Source organism: Apteryx rowi, unplaced genomic scaffold, assembly GCF_003343035.1.
Source record: "Apteryx rowi isolate R43461 unplaced genomic scaffold, aptRow1 scaffold_40, whole genome shotgun sequence".
NCBI classification, from domain to species: Eukaryota; Metazoa; Chordata; class Aves; order Apterygiformes; family Apterygidae; genus Apteryx; species Apteryx rowi.
Genome location: NW_020450530.1, coordinates 1,752,824 through 1,771,445, shown reverse-complemented (window position 1 = coordinate 1,771,445; position 18,622 = coordinate 1,752,824). Strand labels below are relative to the sequence as shown.

The window sequence follows — 18,622 nt, the reverse complement described above, 5'->3', positions numbered from 1 at the left end:
GGCGGCGCCGGGCGGGTCGGGTCGAGCGGAGCCGAGCGGGAGCGGAGCCGAGCGCGCCGGCGGCTCCGGGCTGCCCCGGCCCCGCGCCCCCCTGCTCGGCTCCGGGACCGGCTCCCCGRGCACCGAGGGAGCCCCGAGCCTGCCCTCGGGGTCCTCCGCGGAGCCCCCTCCCCTCGCAGCCTGAGGGGCCCCCGCGGGGCAGCGGGGCACGGCTGCCGGGCTCGGCACCGCGGGGCTGCGTCCTCCCCCGGGCCCCGGGAGCCCCGGTGCCGCTGGGCGCTGCCGGGGCGGCAGGTACGCTGGACCCAGCCTGCTGCCTTCTCCATCAGGGGCTGCTGAGACCGGCCCGAGTCACCGGCAGCCTCCCGCTCGTACGAATTAACAAACCGACTTGCTCCAAGTTGCAGGCTCTCCTCGCTGTTGCACAACTTCATCCACATGCTGACAGCTTTTAAAGCAGGTCTGTGCACTCGCTGCCTCGCCTCGCCTCTTGGGCAGCCTGGCATGTGTGACTGGAGCTTAGCTGGGAAGACACAAAATGCTGGTGTCACTGCAAATCTAGCCTCACAGGAGAGTTTCGGCCTCTTTGCCCTGACTGCACGTGTGCCGCTCTGAGCAAGGGCCCTGGTGTGCGTTTGTAGCACGGCAGAACCCAGCAGCGCACTGAACCCCAGCAACAGCCGCTGTGAGCCCCTTGTTGCAGGAGGTATTGCAGCGCACCAAGCTGCTGGGCTTCCCTGGGCACGCGCCATGGCACTGCTCAGTTCTGAAGAAGCCAGGTGTTGCCCATGTGCCTCTATCTCCCCGTTTTCCAGCATGAGCCTCCCCCCACACCTTCTCTTATTGCCTACAGAGGTGCCAAAGGGCTGTCAGGGCGCTGCCATCCTCCTTGGACCTCTCTTCCCCTTCTTTCATGACAATTTCTCCATGTGTTCCCTGCTCTCCTGCTCCCTGATGCACCTTATCTCCACCCTGGAGAGGAACCAAGCCCCTTCGGTTTGGTACCGTGTTGCAGCAGCTGGGCAGAGTCGATCTTTTGTTATGTGGCCTCATCCTGACTGCACCCGTGGCTGCAGCTACGAGTTAAATTCACCTTCTGTCTCTCAGCTCTGCTGAACCGCCAGGTTCGCCAGGTCCACTCCCCAAGCTGGGTCAGTGACACCCCCACAATGCCCAGCCCTGTACCTGGGCACAGCAATGCACTCAAAACTAAAGACCTGGGAGCCACCCCCGGGAATTTGGCTAGGTGGCATCGAGCCGAGGTGCTGGGCAGCCCAGGCTCTCGCTGGCTCCGGGCTGGGTCGTGTTTCTCCAGGCTGAGCTGCTTCTCTGTGGTCATTCCACAGGGCTGAAGTCACTGCTTTGGGTGGAGGTGTCTTGAGACAGAGCTGGACTGAGAGAGAAGAGAAATATAAATAATGACCCGCAGAGGTGGCACCGCAGCTGGCAGCAGCGGAAGCAGCAGTGCCGAGGCCGTATCTCGGCCACCTCCCTGCTACGTCCTGCGAAATCGGGACAACGCTGGGCTGCTAGGCAGCTACGAGTGCTGCCCACTGCACGGCCCAAACGCACCAGGCTTCCTTGCTCCATGATTGCCCATCCGGGGCATAGCAGTAGTGCTAATTAGGCACAAGAATGAAGAAGAGAGAGATGTGTTGGACACACTAAGTGATAACATCTTTTGGTTTACTACCAGTGCATTTTTATAATTTTAAATGCGTATTATTTATGAGACAAAGTAGACTATTCTGAAGGACACAATGTTAAATACTTCATGTATCTATTTTGCATTTTGCTTATTATTTCATTCTCTTTTTCTCCACCAAAATTATACTGGAGAAGGGAGAACAGGATCGATTTGAGTTAACATTTGTGAACCTCGGAGGAAAAAAGTGAGTCTTCAGGAGGATTTGGATGGAGGATGTGGTTGGACTTGCATCATTGGGAATGACACTATTTATTCCAAGGCCCTTTCCAAAATATACATGCAATATTTTGTATTTCCACTTTAGGACCCCAAAGCGCTTTGTAAATATCAGTGCGTTTATCTTTATAACACACAAGACAGCGGGTCTTGAAAAATCTGTTGATTAGTGACAGTGGGAAGCTTTCCTCATGGAGAAGTAAATATATAAAACATTCCAGGCCTTATGATTGGAAAGATGATCTGCTGAATATAAAATAATGCAGCATTGTATTGCTGGGTCTGCAGACAGACAGCTGTAGTGCCTCTGTGGCTGCTGCTGAGAGGTTGCCAAACACCAGCGAGATTAACAAAACTGCTCAGTTTTCTTGCAGCTATTCAGCGTCTTGTGTGTGGTAGAGTGACACTATCAAAATCATGTCCATTTCCTGCAGAGGACCATGACTGGCAAAGCTCTGCCCAGCACCGGGGCAGACACTGGAGTTATTCATGACGGGAGGGAGGTTCCAATAAACGGAGGTTAGGGGAGGGGCAGGGTGGCAGCGGTCTCTTTTCCTCCCTCATCACATAAGGCTCAGGGAGAGATTGTGTCTTGGAGACCCTTCTCTATCCAGGAGCCAGGAGGTTTTGGCAAACGGGTACTAGGAGAAGGTTTGCTTTTCATTTAGTTTGGCTGGTTAATAAACAAACTGGAATTGGAATCCAAATAATTTTTGTAATATTTGCGTTACGATACTGAACACGCAAACCTGGAAGATATTAACTGCAGCTCTCTAGGCAGCCTGGGGGCAATGCCAGTCTGTCGGCAGTGGCTTCCAGTTATGCTCACGCATGCTTTGGAAATGATGCTCACCCTCTGGAGAGGCTGATGGTAAAAACTCCCCGCTGGCCAGCGCGCGAGGCAGCAACTGGTGTCTGCCTCAACGGAAAGCGCTCAGCCGTCCTCCTGCGTGGCGGGAACTGGCTTGAGGCAGGCAGTTAGGTAGAAAGAGGGAGAATATCCACCCTGACTGAATGGCTAAAGGCTGTGAACCTCCAGGTACGTGTGTGTGTCTGGAAGGGGGATATAATATCTAGAGAATGTGAATTATTTAAAGTTGACTCAGGTTGGGGGGAAGAGGCACAGAGTCAGTAATAATAAAAGAGGAATAGCTGCAAAAGCACATCAAGGATTTCTTTGCTAATGTAAGAAACCCGTTAAGTAAGATTCATGATTGGAAAATAGGCTACATGGTGAGGAGCACCTAAGAACAGGGTGGGAAAGAGTACAGGACAGGAACAGGGCTGCATGAAAGACAGGAAAAGAGAGGAGAAAGGTTTCAGATAGGGGTGGGTGAATAAAGAGCCAAAGAAATTGGAGTATGAAGAGTAAATACAGAGACCTGTGATAACTGAAAGAAAGGAGGGAGAAAGGAAAACACCCTGATTACCCCAAAACAGGAAAAGAGACTGGAGTCTCCTCAAAAAAGGGAAAGAGGTCTGCATGGGATGGAAAATAAAAGCAAACTATCATTTGGATCTCTAGAAAAAAAAAGAAATTTTAACATAGCAAATAGGGATTCAGCAGAAAAGGGGGAAAAAAGGGTCTCTGGAGGACAGTAGGAAGAGATTGCAAGCTTCCACTTACTGTCCTAGAGATGATAGCTATGGGAAAAATCAGAGCGCCCTAGGAATTATTATGTGGCATCTGGTCTCCATGAGCAAACATGGGAAGAAGCATGTCCCATGCAGCCAGTCCCACGCGAGCTGCTCTGTGCCCAGAGTGTGCCGAGGCATGGGGTGCACCGTGGCCCAGAGCCCGTCAGTGCCCAGCCTGGGCCTTGCAGGAGCTGGCTCTGCGCGGCGTGCTGCAAGAGTTCCCCTCTCCAGGGGTGAGCTGAAGGCATCTTCACTTCCCCTTCATCTTCCTTCTCAATGAAGCAAACGCTCCAAAGATTGCATATACGGGATAGAAAACAACAGCAGAAGTGAAAAATGGGACTTCTCTCCTCAAAGGTGGTCTGAACTCCACCTTCCCCCTAACCTCCTAATTACCCCTTGTTGAAGACTTTCATCAGTCTGTGTCCTACTCTGTCTTTGCTCCTACCTAACCTCTCCCAGGTCCTCATTCCAGCAATCTGTGTGAAAGGAACCTTTCCTGATCATCAGCCCTCTGTTAGCAGGCTCTTCCCCACACTGGAAGTGGAGTGTTGCTTCCTGCTCTTCCCTTCTTCACCAGGAAGATCAGAGCTCAGAGTGGGATGATATGGAGGGAGCCATTTCCCCACTATCACAGAAAAGAGAAGATGAGGAAGGATGCAACAGAAATTCACCAAATGTGCTAGACTGTTTCAAAGAGGACATGGATTAAACTGTTCCTTGTGCTCATAGGGGATAGGAGAATTGGCTCAGCTTGCGGAGAAGGAGATTAAGATTAGATATTAGAAAAAAATTAGCAACTATGAGGACAGCTTAAGATGGAAGAGGTTGGCCAGGAAGGCTGAGGAATTCCCATCCATGAAGGTTTTTAAGAAGAAATTAGGCAAACATCTCTTTGGTGATTAGGTTGTATTTTGTCCTTGATTATTTCAGAGGTGACCTTTTGATCTTCGGCTTCTACAAATTCTTCATCTTGTTAGGTGAAAGGACAGAAAGAGTTTGGAGTAAAGAAGGCAAAACTGAGAGCTTGTCTAATGGAAAGAGGAGTTCCAGAGTGTGGAAAACATAGACAGAGGCTAGAGAAGAAGCTAGGAATAAAATGGAGACCTTTATAGGCTGTGGTCCACAGGGATGTGTCAGGGCAAGGAATGGTGCAGCATGGGGCTGGGCTGCATCAAACACTGCCAGGACTGAAGAAAAGATCTGGGAGCAGGTTGGATAAAGAGTGTTAAGATAAGGTCTGGGTCAGGTTTGAGAGCATCTGCCAGCCCAATGGCTGCAAGACATCTTCAACAAAAGGGGTTTCTGTATTATAAAGTAAAATCCTAAGGCCTAGTGAAAAACACTGAGGAGCCAGCTTTTGGGGATTTTGGCAGTGGCACCGCTGGGTGCCTGGCAGCCCGGCTGCTGGCCTCCAGGAACGGCTTCTCTCAGGCAGAGCCCAGTGACGCTGCACTATCAGTTGATCTGTGTGTCCTCTGCAGGTCTGACGCACATGTGAATTATTCATCTGGGGCTGAAGTCAGCACCATGTCAAAGACCTCTAAAATCCACTGTAAAGGTAGCCGAGTCTAAGGGAATGGGGAAGAAGGGGAGAAGAGGGCTCAGGAGAAGGAGGACCAATTCCTCTGCTGAGATGCTTGGTGGAGGCTCAGCATTTGGGTGCCGGCACTGCCTCTGAGCAGCTTCCAGAAGGAAAAGGCATGGACAGCAGTAAACGGGTAACTTTTGGCCCAACACATAAACAGGAGCTGAGGGAGCAGAAGCTGTTTCTTCCTCCCCTCTCTTTCAGGACATAGGCAACTTCCTAACTCTGCTGTAACACTCGCACTGGCCTTTAACTCTCCCATTTCTTCAAGATTATTTTCTAATCTAAACTGACGGGACCTTTGCTCCACAAATCCCAACAGCACTTCCCAGAAGACAACTTTATAGCATCCTGGTACTGTGATGGTGTAAAGCCACTGGGGCTTAACTGTTAAACTTAACAAAATTGAGAGGGTCTACAGATCATTTGGGGAATGAACAGAAAAGAGCATCTTTAAAATCCAAGGTGTGTGCTGGAGCTCCTGAGACAGGAAAGGTTCAGACCAAGGCAAGTGCACAGGACAGAAATACATGCTGTAAATCTCCTTAAGCAGCTCAGGCTGTCCTGGTTCCTCAAGGTTTTGCCAAGGTATTTTGTTTGTACTTGTCACATGACTTACATCAGGCATCACATCCTAATCAAGACAGACACCAGTGTCTTCCCAGGCAAAGCTTCCCTCTTCAGGCTGCAGGAGCAGCTTAGCTGCTTTGTGCGTGTAACTCCCTGCCCGAGCCTCCTCCCTCCTGGATGGGGGAAGGGAGGCCAAAGAGAGAGGCTGCAGGGAGCCCGGTGCATTTGTAGTCATCTCTGGTAGTTCTTCTATTTGCTGTTGAAGAATATTCAATGATCGTCTTACCAAGCACGGCACAAACTCACCTAATAGGTGATGTACGTAGAAGAACAATTCCTGCCTTCCCACAGCAGAGCACCTGGAACAGATGCTCTGGGGCCAGGAACGATATCCCCTGGAGAAGGACRTTGGATTTTCTTGTTTTTCTTTTCCGGGGGCTTGACACACTGCTTAATGCACACCAGCTTCACTCAGGCTTACAGTTCCTGATCCTTTCAGGCTAGGGCATGCGAAATGAGTGGATTGTTGCTAAGGACTCTAGTTGTGACAACCTAAACCAGCCTTTAAGTATGTTGAGTTTAGAACTTAAAAAGGTTGAAAACCTATTCTTTGGTCCCAAGCCACAGTGATTCCCCTCTGCCCACAGACCCAGGGAGCTGACCTCTAATTGTAGACATGTTCCGATTCTGCACTGCTCATAATCTAGTGGGAAATATTTTGCTCCTTCTCCTACTTGTCTGTTCTTGCCCTTGTATCTTCCACTCACTTTTCATAGCCTCTAAGCATTTATCTTTTCACGCCTTGCCTGTTCTGGATTTCCTTCAAGGCTGATTTTGCTACATTAGGGTCCTTATTCCACTTTTTTTGTCCTGGACAGAACTTTCCCACCTACTACGTGCCCACACAATCCGACAGCTGAAGTAAACGGAGTCATTGACTCTTTTCCCACCAGGAGCAAGAAAGGATTCACAAGCAGTATTCCTCAAAGCTCCTAGCTGGCCAGTGGCCAAAGCACCACAATAGCAAGCGACTAGCTCCCTCCGAAGTAGCTGTCCAGGACATTCTTCAGCACAAAGCTGGTACGTAAGCAAAGTGGAGACACTCTGCCAAAAATGGTGGGATGCAGAGGGGCAGATGGAAACTCTCTCCCAGTGGCAGAGCACAATATATATTGGAACCATACCTTTCCTAAAAATAGGAATGAAATGGTAACATCTACAATTCAAAGTTTCTGTCAAGATACAGGTATCAAAATGTGGAATTTTAATATCATAAATCTTTCGACTCCTAGAAAAATTTAATCAGATTAAATGTTTGTAATTTAAACTTTTAGTTCCATCTACCTGCCACATTCCAGACTGAACCGTACGACTGGGCTCTCCTGTTTGCAGGAGTGCCAGGCGCAGCTCTAGGGCCATCGGAAGAGCAGACTCTCATGAGTTACACTGGAGAYAGTGGGATCATACTCAGGCTTGCGGCATCCTGACTCACTGGACTTGTAATCTGATTACACGGGTGTTTTTGGAAGCCTTGTTTAGTATGTCCTGCTCTGCTCCAGCATTTCGCCTCTGGGGATCACCAAGTTCTCTGCTTCACTAACACCCTCGGGGTTTGGAAGCTGCCCACTTGTGACAGATGGAAAGAGTGATGCAGTAAAGGCCCCATTTTTCAAAACTTCCAATTGATTTTGAGCATTTGTGTTGAAAACTTGGAGATGCAGTAAATGTTCCTATTTCCAAATAAGGCCTGTGGAGGCCCTGGATACACAGCAATTCTGCAAAACAAGTGTGTGGTGTCTCAAGGGGTGTGCCCAAGATCAGTATTTCTTTGTACGTACTGGCCTAGGTGACTAGCTCAAACGCATAATGCTCAGGGAAATCTACACCCTCACTGGGTTTCAGCTGCAAACCCACCCTGTCCTCTGTTCAGTGGCCTCTGCTAGAAGCCAAGAAAGCTAGTTCAAATATTTTTCAAACCTAGGAAGTTATCAGGTTCCTGTGATATCTTGTAAAATGTATTTAAAACAAATCACATTTTGTAGGGTGAATCTAAAAAAGCCTCCCTGGTGTTTGAAGAAACCTGGGGAGAGAAGGCATGTTTGCTGGGAAAGCAGCTCTGAAGCCAAGCAAATTTTTGAAGTGGGAAAGCTCCTCTTACACACTCCTGCTAGTCAGACAAAACGTGCTCAGGTTCGTTGGTCATTCTGGAGCCCTGAAAGCAGTGCAATGTCTGGTAAATTCATTCCCAGATGCTGGGGGAATAAGGGATTGTGGGAGTCAATTTAAGATGGGGAGGGGTTTACTGCAGAACAGAGAAAAAGCAAATCAATACAAGTTTGTTCAGTCTTACTTTCCACTTTTTCAGCGGGACTGCAATAGGAGAAATTTTTGGATTTTATGCTTGTGTTGCTTTAAGGACAGGAATGCTAGAAACAGAGGTATTTGATACCTTTGCTGCTAATTACAGTGCAAGCTCCCGGTGTCCTGACAATGCCCTTGTCCCTGACCTGGAGGGGCCTCGCTGTCTCAGGGTCAGCTGTAATTTAGTTTTAGGTCAGACCTGGAACTCTCCCGCCAAACTAACTGCACTTTGTTTTGAAGTAGAAACCATTTACTAGCAAGGAAGGGTCTGAGACCATCAAACTCATTTCACTAACGAGAAACAGGAATGAAGTGCAGAGCCCCAGAGACGAAGGTCAGCGTGTTCAATAAAAGGAGCGCTCAGCTGCATCACTAAAGAAGGGTTTGTTCTGCCCACCAAGCCACACGAGCTCAAGAGTTCAGATCTTCTGTTCCCATCAATTAAGCATGTTTATTACAAAAACATCTAGCGACCAACTATGCTGTGCCAAACCCTGAGCAGGCGCAACGCAGTTGTCAGCCCTCCTGCCTTGGAGAGTTTACAACACAGATGAGAGGCTTTGCAGGAGGACTTGAGAAAGAGGACTGATCAGGTACGTAAAGCTCAGGAGGTGTTGGTGCTCTTACCTCTTCTTACCGACTGGCTGAGTGATTTGGGGCAAGAAACTCTCTTTTTTACTTGAAAAATGGGATCTTTTTCCCTACCTCAAAGACAGTTTTGAGATCTTTAGACAGAACATGCCATAGAAAATAACCTAAAAGCTGTAAAGGAAAATACTTTTTAACTTCCTTTGAATAATCACCATTCTCTAACTCACAGCAAATGAAGTATTTTTTCAATCCAACAAATTCAGATCCTATCTTCTTCCCCCTCATCGAATGCATGGACACAGACTATACTGTGAAATCAATGTCCCCATGATATCGCATAACATTGCCCAAAATTAACTTGTCACTGAAAGAACTGTTCTTTACAGTTTGTGGGTTAGTCTCTGAGAGCCCAGTGTGTTTTGCATGTTTTTAGAGCCCCTACTCTTTTGCATTTATGTAGACATAGGACTGAATTTGCCAAAGAAAACTCCGCTGTGCGTACTTACCCAGAGCACAAATGTTTTCACCTATGCACATCACTGTGACAGGGGGCCAACTTGCACTTACAAAAAAGCCAGATGAAAAATTTGTACCAATTATTTACTAAAAAGTAGAAGTCTTTTGACGGTAAAGGAGTGTTCAATGTCCAGATCTRCAAAGACATGAATAAGACAGGCATAGGACTGAACAAACTCTTTGGGAGCACCAAAACATCTTCAGCTCTACTTGCCCGCAACAGTCGGGATTAGTAATCAGATGTGAGAGAGACCATTGCTCTAGTGAGAAATAGCACTGTTAAGGGATGTTCAAACAGTGACGTTAGTTCAAATCTCTCTTTCATAAAAGTTGACTAGAAGACTGCGACGTGCCCTGTCTGATTTGCATTAATTCTCATTCCCTGCCATGCTTGACAGCTTCAAGGCACTGTAGCAGAAAGCGAACAACCAGCCCTACAGACTTTCGAATGAGTTCACAACGCAATACCCCAGTTGTCAAACAACACAGGTCACTAACTACACGTAAACCCCCAACTCTCCCCTCACCATTGGTTCCTCTGTGAATATCCAAACAGCTTCAAAGAGCTCATCTTAACTTCAGAGCTCTTTGTGGGACAGGTCCCAGCTACCCAAGAGACCCCTTTTTCCTGACTCCCCAAGAGAGCCTCATTTTCCAGGGCCAAAGGAAGCACCGTGTACCAGAGCGCAGCTCCGGAGCAGAGCAGACAGTTTTCTTGGCAGCTGGCCCACAACACTGCAGCTCGCTCTCCGGAGAGATTAGAGGGAGGACAAACCTTGTTGCCTTTGGAGTGAAACATGCAACCTGCTTCTCCCAGAGATTTCTCACAAGAGCAAAAAAAAAAAAACAACCCCAAAACATCTCTGCCAATAGGAGACTAGGGGAACAGAGGGAAGAGAGCCCGGTTATGTACTTTGTACAGCTTTGTGAGCAGCTCAGGTAACACTGTGATCAGTAAAGGACAGACAGAAGCTCTGAGCAGATAGTGTTGTACACTGGGAAGATCTTCTGACCAACATCTGGACAGGGAATTGCCTCCCTACACAAATCACCCAAAAGACAGATCTGTAGCTGCAAAATATTGCAGTGAGGTTTTTAAGTCTGTGACCTCAGTTAATAGCACGAAATATATTTTTCTCCCAAACACACTACCTCGTTCAAGACCTTTTTTTATTTTGAAAGCTTGGCAGAGGGCAGAAGTAATCCTCAAGTTTCCAGGTAATGTAATTTATACACTGAGGCTGCTGAAAGTGCAAGCGCAAACTATTTAAACTCGCCTAGATTTTGTGTGTTTTGTGATTCCCCTTCTACTTCAGGCACCCCCACATCTGCGTAACCCCTATAGCAGAAGAAAGGAGAGGCTTTTTGCAGGTTTCAAGGAAGGTCAGACTCTGCCTGTACACAAGGTAGTTTTCTGCTTCCACACTGAGGACTCCGCACAGGCGAGGTGTTTCCCAAAGGCCGATGGGAGCCCCCATGGGAGACAGTCACCAAGGCTGGAGCTCCTGGACCTCCACATGCRAGGTCACCCTGCAGCCCAGCAGACTGCCCAAAGGTAGGACCATAAACGTCATGGGCTCTGTGTTAACCTCACGGAGATCGCCTCCCGCTCTCAGCTCCGGAGAGCAAGGTGGCCCTGGAGAGGTGGAGTGCAGCAGCCCAGGAGCGAGGTGGCCCTGGCGAGGTGGAGCACGGCGCTGGGCAGGGCGGGCAGGCCTGGGAACGCYGAGGACCGAGGAGGCAGAGGATGCTGGAGTGGAAGTGATTTGAATTAGAACAAACTGGCTGCTGAATAGCAGCTTTTATTCCAGCATGGAGAAGTCTTTGTTAGTCAAGCACATGTGATGCACAAAAGCCTCCACTTGAATTCATTGAGTTTTAATTGGTTCTCAGGTGGGGGAGGAGATGGGTGTTAGGAATTAGGGATTCCTTAAAGAGGCAATATCATTAAATCTTAACGCCTCTTCCCTCTCACCCCACACCCCCAGCTAAGGCTTAGGAGTCTGGCCTCATTCAATTGTCTTATGTTAGAGAATCAGAAAAACTGAGGGAGAGAAAGGGTGGGAGGGGGAGATCACTAATAAAGCCTAAAGGGAGATCAATGGACACGGAGGGTGAGGGGCAGGAGGAAGACTGAAAAAAGAAAGACGGCTGGTTGGGAGAGAAGGAGGTCACACACAGACAGGGAAGGCAGGAGAACCTCAAAGGGATGAAGGACAGAGAATAATGCTATTTGAGTCAGGGCTTTCTTTTCTTGCTGCATTCCTTCTTTTATTGAACACTTTTAAAACTTCCCTTGGAGATTCTCTAACCTGGCTCCATGAGCCTGCRCTCCAAAATACCATAGTCACCACATGGAAGGACCACATGGGAGGAAGAAAATCCTGGGAAGGGCATGGGGGTRTGTGCGCATGGGGAATGACAGCGGTGAGAGAAACAACCCGGTTGGAAGGACCTCGTAAGAGCTGCTGCTCGTTTCGCCAGACACGCAGCACATTTTAGACAGAGGCTTGGTTACTAAGCGCTCAGGAGCTACAGAGATTTCAGGTAGCTTTGTGGGAGATACAGCGCGCTCACTAGTTTATGAAAGACACCGTAGGTACCTGCAAGCCGGGCTTCGACAGACAACTGCCACGGGGTGATGGGGGCACACGTCTCACAAATGTATAATGATTTTCAGCAGTTCAGTACATCATGGGAGAATGAATTAACGTTGTTTTACTATTTACTACTATTACATTTGGAATTTAGATATGTGAGTGAACAACATATCAAACACACTGTCAACAAACACTAACTCCAATGTGTTTTCTTTTACAGAGTTCCTGACGGAAGAATACTGCTCCTGTATTTTTAAGCAATTTATCCTCTATTAAGCCATACACAGCAGATATTCTTTGCAAGAAGAACTTTTTTACTGTGATTCTTGATAACAAAATTAGAATGCATGATCTCTGATTCTAGACTTAGCCATGGGATTAATCTCTCCCAAAACTGGGGCACTGCAGCTAATTACTACATGGAATCAAATGGGAGGTCTCTGACTTTTGTTAGAGGACAGTGTGGGATGCTGAGCACAGGATTTTCACGGTGGCCACTCTTTTCAAGGGACTGTTGGGTCTGAGTCACTTAGTGTGGTGTGAAATCAGAAGAGAAACACCAGATTCTCTGCTGACACAGCCATGTCTGTGGGGTAGCTCTCACATGCGCAGGCATTATTCAGGTATCTCAGGGCAGGAAAAAAAAAGGTTCCAGTGAATTCACCCGTTGAAAATGTCATAGGATCCAATTTTCCAAAATCCCTCCCTGACATACAAGTCTAAGTCCCATTTAAAAGTGACTTAGGAACTGAAGTCTCAGTTGATCCTTAATTCCAGCTTAAAGCAGACATGGTCTCCACCTGGCAAAGGCATTTGTGAGCAGTGGGCTAATACCAGCTACACAGAAAGTGTTTAACCACACATGGAAAAAAGCTAGTACTACTTGCCTTGCTTGTTAAAAGTGCAAAGTCTACACTGTGACTCCGCCACACTGTCGACTGTCACTGGTCAAACAGTGACTGCCAGCGAGAGCCCTGCCCCACGGGCAGCAGGGTATTCCTCCAGCGAAGGAGTCTCCCCAAAATGCTCACGTAGTAAAAATCATACTTGAGATACAATTTTCTCTTAGCAGTGTTTCTTGTGCTCCTCAGTTTGCCTGTTCACCTATGTGCACCTGCATTACAGGTAGCATACATGTTACAGACAGATTTATTTCATTTTCCATTTTATGAGTTTTAGATAATCCAGGTGCATCATTACAAATGACATCTGACTCATTTGGAGCAATCAGCTGCTCTTCATCATGAAGTCACATTGCAAGTCCATCACATAGCGCCTAATTCTAAACATGATCCCCAACTCCTGAAAAAGCTCCACCACTCTGCAGAGAACTAAGTAATTGGACCACATTTGCTACAGTCCTGTACTCAATGCTAGAGACAGAGCAACTCCTCCATTCTCCATCCAATGTGGTTATCTTCCCAGTAACAGACTCTAGGAAAGGGCTGACCTGGTAAGGATGGGCAAGGTCGTACCTTCGAGATTGTTCTCCATATTTATCCTAGACTTGCCTCACTGGTTGCATTTGCCCTCCTCCCAGCAGTCTTCTAGTAACAGCCTTTCCCATAATTGTTTCCTTCTCCTTCAGACATGTTCAGTTTATCTTTATAGTTGGGTGCAGGAGTATCAGTTTTCCTGATACCACCTTGTTTCTCAGCAATCCTCTTTTCTCTACCTAGTAGCTTCCAAAGGAATCGGGTCATCAAATGTTATTTGTGCCTTTGAAAAAAAAAAAATCTTCCCTGTTATGCTCAAAACTCTTGCTGTTATCTTATGGCCTTTCACAGATGCTTCTGGTAGTTGGGATCCTCTTACAACATTTTCCTAGCAAGTACCATTTCCATAGCCTTTTGGTATGCGACAGCAGGCACTTCTGAACTGCTTCACTACACAAGCCACAGATTTGTCTGTCACAAACAGTGTCAGTTATCACAGCATCAAATTTGCTGTGTGCAGCAGGCCTCTTTAAGACTGCCATGAATTGAAAATTGTTTTCCTACCTCTTCTCAATGCCTGATGGAACAGGTATCTCTCAGCGATCAGCAGTGGCTGTGGGGCAAAGGATGACTGACACATCTGTATCAGTTATCCAGTTAATTTTATTCCTGGCCTATTTCATTACATTCAGCCTCAAGACGCTCACCATATTTCCTTCTTTCCAAGCAGGAAAAGTGTTGTCTGGTACTGAGGTACAGCACTATGACCTACAAAGCCCAGGATGAGATGACAYAGTTTACTGAAATGGCATGGTCCAACCATCCAGCATGGGCTCCCATGAGGATGATATATATCATGCAGGACATCAATATAAATTCTATGCAGTCTACAGAGATTAAATGTAGTTAGTGTCTCTCTATATATTGATACACAGAAAGGTAACAAACCACTTCTTCAGAGGTACTTACCCACCGTCAATAATTCCTCTTATTTCCCTGAAACTACTCAGCTCTACTGTTTCCTCTTTGCTACTGACAGTCTCCCCTTTCCCTTTTAGCCTTAGTCTCTCGCAGGGAGAGCAGAACCAGCCCTTCAGCTCTCCAGAGGAAGTTTCTGTATAACAGCTCAACCAATTAGACTGGCATCACCTCTTGTAACTGGAGGATCGCCTCCTCCTTGAGAGCGTTAACATCACCCAAACGAAGGCCCCCCTAGGCAAAATGCAGCCCTAACAAGGTACCACTGCCAACTTCAACAGAATCACAACAGATACGTCCTGTGCCAAACTCCTGGTCAGGCACAAGCTTTTACTTTCTGTTATCCTTTATGAAGAGACAGACTTATGTGGCTGCTGACACCGTTTCAAGAGTTATAACATGAAGACCACCTACAGCACAGCTCTTTGCAAAACTAGTCAAAACACTAATATAGAAACACGTTTGGCCCTCCTTGGAAATCATTGTCTTTCTGCTCCAGTGGACAAGCTCCTGCAAGGCCTTTGGGAGCACCTACCCTTCACCCCATGGATGGCAACAGAAGCACCTTGCCAGCAGCCTCAGGGCTGCCTGCAGCTTGCAGGAAGCCGGACAGACTGCAGTGTCCTGCGCCCTTTCCTCCGAAGCCGCAGCCTGCTGGAAGGCCGTGCTCCCCACCAGGCTGCTGCCCGAGCAGACACCCAGGCTGTGGCTCCTGTAGGGCTGGACATCAGGGCACTGAGAACGTCATGGGGCCTGAAGGCCACATCCGAGTTAGGCCTGAGCCACGCAGCCCCTTCGGGACGAGGACAGACATAGCTGCGCTAGGCCAGGGACTACGAATGACGCAGACAGAATGAGGCTAGGATGACTAATGAGGGAAACCGTCACTGCAAAAGCTTTCCAACCCAGTGCCCTCAATCACGGGTTTCTATGCGAGATGGTGATTCTTTGCCCATTTATTGGTGTAATATTGCACGGTTATTGTTCCCTAAGCTTGCACGGGCCCACACCCCCATCGCCCCACTGCTCACTGGACTGTGCTTGGAAAGATCTTTACAAAGGCGCTTCACTACTGGCAAACGACACACACGTTACCACTATGAGCTGCACAGAGGTGCTTTGCTACTTCAACAGTTTTGGTCATTGTACCTAAACACGTTATTTCTTTGAATGATATCACTGCTCAGTCTCCTGTGTTTTGACAGGTAAATAGAACAGGGGGACTGTCACTTTAAGAAGGTCATTTCCACTGTCCTGTCGGTGTAATTAGCCTGCTAAAGAAAGGGCAGAGGCTGGAAATTGGATTGAGCAGACCAGGCTTTAGCCGCAGGATGAAGGCAGAGCCCCGGGATTGTTATGCTAATCACCTGAGCTCAGCACTGCCTGCCCTTCAACCCAGTCCCAACCCAGGCCCCTCTGCAAAGCCAGGCCGACCTCCCTCACGCTCCCCCTCCCTTCCTCCGCTCTCCGGCTGCTTTGCCACGTCTGCCTCCGTGGGCAGGCCTGGGGTCACCCCTGGGACGCAGGGGACACCCCTGCCACCAGCCCCATGGTCCCATCCCCCCCCCAGGACACAGGGGGACATCCCTGTGCTGCGGTCGGGAAATCAAGTCCCGCGAAGGCGCCAGCAAGCTCCTGCCCAGCCCGAGCCCCGGTTCACACAGCTCCTCTGACCCAGAGCGCTGGGCAGCAGTTGACGGAGGGGTGAAGACTAACTGGGAGTCGCACAGTGATGCTGTGAGCTAATGGCCAGTACTGCTTTACGCCAGCTGAGGATCTAACCCCAGCCATGCTGAGTCAATAAGCACTTCTGAAAGCCCAGAGCGCTTACTGATGAAAAATAGTATTAAGAACAATAGGACAGATTTGTCTCCGACATAATAACTGCTGTAGGCAGCGGAGCTGCATGAGATATGCCTCGGGTTCGGTCGGGTGCCAACCCCACTGCAGCGACGGTACAAGCCCACCACGTCCCTGGCATACAGCTGGCTCAGCGCCAGAGTTACCCTGCGCCACCGGGAGCGAACCCTGGCAGACAGCCCCCGGCCTGCCCTTACGCTTTCCTCGGGAGCGCAGGCACATCGGGGATCTGCGCTGGAGCTGCCACCTGTTGCGGGAACTTTTCCTGCCACCTGTGTCTCCCTGCAAGCTGTGGCACCGGCACCCAGTCCRGTGCTAGCACAAGCCCGTGTGACCCCAGGGAAACAAGCAGAGCTGCAGGAGCCAGCGCTGGTGGCAAGCTTGGCCCGCGGTTGCTGCTTGCTGAAGTGCTGTGTTTGTGGTCGCAGCCAGCGAGGGCTGCCTGTGAATCGCTCCCAGTTACAGTCGGCTGCCTGCTGTCTCCTGTTTTGTCCTCACCGTCTCTCCCCTCCAAGGGAAACAAGGCTGGAAGTTTACCTCTCTGCGCTTTACTGCTTTGTGTCCCCGCAGGCGTACCAGCCTGGAAACACGCCTTGTTGTCCCCTCTCCACTCAGAAATTTTGGGCTCGAAGCCCTCACCACCACCACCCACCTTCTCTTCAGCCCGGCGGAGCAGGCTGGCCATTGTCCTCTCCTCACTGCCCCTGTTCTCCTAGGGCGAGCTTGCTCCTCTCCCYCGGCTCGGCCAGCTGGGGCTCTGCCTTACCTCCCTTGTTCTTTCACACATTTTTTCACAGTGCCCCTCCGCTGCCGGGAAGGGGGAGGGAGAGGAGCAGGATGGGAGGGCGCTGTCTGGCCCCGGATCCAGCGCGCCGGATGGCATGGTTTTGGAGAGGCCTGGCTTAGTGAAGTTATTCAAGCCAACGGCAGCCTGGCAACCAGGCGGCCACAATGGGAGCGCAGGAGGAGGAATGTTTCCACATGCCTGATCAATGGGAGCAAGGGAGACAGCAAAGCAAACAGAAGCTGGGAAAGAGACACAAAGAGAAAGCAGCCTTTTCTCTGCTCAGTTCCTTTCATTTGTCACAGCTCTTTGTGAAGCCGATGACAACGGAGGCCCTTCGGAGGCTAGTTTTAGGGAGTTTGGTTTTTCTAATTAAATAAAACGCTGTGTCCTTTTTCTTCACTTGTCACCTTCCAGCTCACCAAAAATGTAAAAGAAGCCCCATCTGTGCTCAAGCCTCTAACTCCGGGCACCTCCTGGGAGCCCCAAATAACTCGCGCTCCCTGGGAAGGGGGAGAGGCAGAAGCACCCCCCAGGCGCTCCGAGGCTGCGCGGGGCGCCCTGCCTGGGAGCCGGCCCCGCCGCAACACGGCTGCCGCCGGGGGCCACGGTGCCGGGCAGCACATGAGCCCGCAGCCCCCCCGGGCAGCACAAAGGACCCACGCAAAGGACAACTCCCTCCGAGGGGGCAACAGCTGCTGCAGAGCACGCCGGGACGCCAACGGGCAGCTTTCTATGGGAACCAGGCGGCGTTCAGAACAAGGTTAGAGGCCAGTTACCTTGGAAACTTGGACAGTTTCTACCGAGGGGTTACAGTTTTCCCTGATAGGTCCCAGACGGGATTCACCTGGGAGCCAATGCCGACTGTGGGACAGGAGCTCCTGTTGGCTGCCTCTTGCAATGCGCAAAGCCGCCCCCGGGAGGGGGACGGCRATGAAGGAGGGGTTTCTGGAAAAGGCAACAGCTTGCTGGTGTTGGGCTACAAAGTAATAAACAGTAGCTGAATCCAGCCCTGTTGCATAACGGGTGGTGGGAGCCTGAAGTTGTTTCCTCTAATTACTATACAAGAGTTCACAGAGGCCTCCTGTACGCAGGGAGTTTACAGAAAAGGTCCTCGCTGGCCCTAAGGCAGCGCCAGCCGAGCCAATGGGAGGGGGAATGTGGGGTAAGCTTTCCTGCAGAAAGGTCAGAAGAGAGATTATTCTTTCCTCTTTAAAAAGAAAAACCAAAAAAACTACCTTGATGTACATAGTAGCCCAGAAGAACAGAAAACTTGGTGGTTGCCCAGGAGCAGGAGGCAGGACACCTCCCTCTCGCAGTCTCCACCACCACCACCCAGGCTTCCCCTCCTGCAGCACCTCCACCTCCAAGTGGTGGCAGAAGCCAGACTCCAGCCCCCCTGATACCGTGTGCAGGAAGAGGATTAGTAATTTTGCTCGTGCCCAAAGAGGAGGGAACTGATTATGAGCAGGGCAAAATTTGGAAACTCACTAGTCTTTTACACATAGTTAGATTCAGGATGTGACCTAACCGCGAAAAGGAAGGTCTGGCAGTACGAGTCCAAGAAAACAGACTGACACTTGGTTCTAATCAAGGATGCAAAACTGGCTCAACAACAAGGAGAAAAATTCCTGGCTGCCATTTCCAACAGCCAAACCCACTGATGCCTAAATACAGGCACCAAAGTCCTCCTGGTCAGATTTTCAGAAGTGCAGATGTACACCCTGCCAGGCCCTCCAGGCAGGCAGCAGGCTCTGCCGCCGAGTACCTGTGTCC

At 49.5% G+C, this 18,622-nt stretch overlaps 1 long non-coding RNA gene across 1 annotated transcript in view; it reads right to left on the bottom strand.

Annotated features, from left to right (window-relative positions):
- Positions 1 to 233: 233 nt before the first annotated feature.
- Positions 234 to 18,622, bottom strand: part of LOC112970641 — a 46,712-nt gene continuing 28,323 nt past the window's right edge. The window contains exons 5-6 of the long non-coding RNA XR_003255101.1: positions 1,218 to 1,393; positions 234 to 523 (exon numbers count right to left, since the gene is read on the bottom strand). This is a non-coding gene — a long non-coding RNA (uncharacterized LOC112970641). The remainder of the gene's footprint in view (positions 524 to 1,217; positions 1,394 to 18,622) is intronic.